We start from the raw sequence: 1,939 nt of genomic DNA on the forward strand, positions 1-1,939 counted from the left end.
GCCGGCCGGCTCAAGGAGGCCTCGCAGGACGGCGCTTCCGGGGACGGGGCCTCCACGCGCACGCAGGGACGCACGCGTTGCGCACGCGCAGCCTCCCTGGCTCGCCTTGCTGATAGCCCGTGCCGGCTTGAGCTTTTCTTTGAAGATGCTGTCAGGCACACTTGCCCAGGAGAATCCAGTCATTTTGTGCTGGACGATCAAAGACTGCACTTTGCCTGTGAACGACGTGGCTGAGCGTAGCGATTGTAACTGGCCTGAGGATTCTGGCCAGGAGGGGAACTACAAGTCCCTGCAGGCTACGCGGCCTTAGGTCGCGCGGATCCCAGCATGCAGCGCGCGGCTGCCTTCGGCTGACCCTGAAGCTTGCGTCTCTGAGCGTGTGGGTCGCTCAGGCAGCCCCGCCTCCCAGAACCTGCGAGCTGGATGGCGAGAGTTCTGCTCTTGCTAAGCATAGTTGCCTTCTCCAAAAATGTAGCGAACTTGCTGATCATTCAGAATGATAGCCGAGCTCCCCCAAAATGAGTTTCATAAACCTTGTGAACACCCATTGTCTCGTGCATCCGCGGTTTTATGCACTTTGTAGAATACTGGGGATAGGGAGATGAATGTCATACCATCCCTGCCCTGGAAGAGCAAACCTCACTTGAGACAGACTCCGCCGGGCGCAGTGGCACCCGCCTGTAATCTCAACGGCTCAGGAAGTTGAACCAGGAGGATCTCAAGTTCAAGGCCAGCCTCTGCAATTTATCGAGGCCCCGTCTCAAAAAATTAAAAGGACTGGGATGTGACTCAGCAGTTAAGCGCTCCTGGGTTCAATTCCCAGTTTAAAAAAAAAAAAAAAAAAAAGCATGGGAGTCCTGAGGTTGGTTAAAGTGGCCCCCCCGTTAAATCCCCAGTCCCCTCTCCCAGAAAAACAGAGAGAGAGACGCGCGCTCCTTGATAAGTAGCACAAGTAACAGTGTACTAAATGCTATTCTAGGTGTACACTGGTAAGGAGTCATTCTGGGGAAGTTGGATTCAACTGTCAAGGCCTTCTGAGAGGTAATGTTCGAATTGGACTTTGATAAAAAGTGCATCTGGTAGGGATAAAGTAATACAAGGGCAAGAATTTAAAAATCTAATGTCTGGAGATGCAAAAGTGTTTGCTTAAACCCTAAAGTCAGGCTTTGCAAATAGGAGGCTAGAAAGGTAAGACCTGCCTGATAAGTTGCAAGGAAGTTTCAACTTGCATTCTTCCAAGACCATCACCTCACCAAGCAATAGGAAGGGAACCTAAGGGTTCATCGATGGGTTTAGGAAGATCACTGCTCCCCCTGCTCTCTACCCCCAGTATTGTACAGAATAGTTGTGTGTATGTGGATCTGTCTTTCTTCCCTCCTCCCTCCCTTCTTCCTTCCTTTCTTCTTCTTCTTTTTTTCCACCAGGGATTGAACCCAGGGAGAACCACATCTACCAGAGAGCCACATCCCCAGCCCATTTTTTTATTTTGAGACAGGGTCTCAGTAAGTTGCTGAGCCTGTCCTTGAACTTGTGATCCTCCTGCCTCAGCCTCCAAAGTCGCTGGAATTACAGGTGTGCACCACCACACCTGGTTAGGCTTGATTCTTTTTTTTTTTTTTAATATTTATTTTTTGGCGGACACAACATCTTTGTTTGTATGTGGTGCTGAGGTTCAAACCCGGGCCTCACGCATGCCAGGCGAGCGCCTCTACCGCTTGAGCCACATCCCCAGCCCTAGGCTTGATTCTTAAGAAGAATCTGAGAAGAGTCATTGTCGGGGAGGGGTTGGAGGAAGAAGCAGAGATGGATAGATACTGGGGCTTGAAACCAGGGCCTCATATATGCTAGGCGATCACTCTACTACTGAGCTACACCCCCAGTCCTGAACATCCAAATGGGAGGCATTCGGGCTTTTTCTCTGCCTTTAGAGGAGTCTGGC

The sequence above is a fragment of the Marmota marmota genome, unplaced genomic scaffold, assembly GCF_001458135.2.
Source record: "Marmota marmota marmota unplaced genomic scaffold, marMar, whole genome shotgun sequence".
Lineage (NCBI taxonomy): Eukaryota > Metazoa > Chordata > Mammalia > Rodentia > Sciuridae > Marmota > Marmota marmota.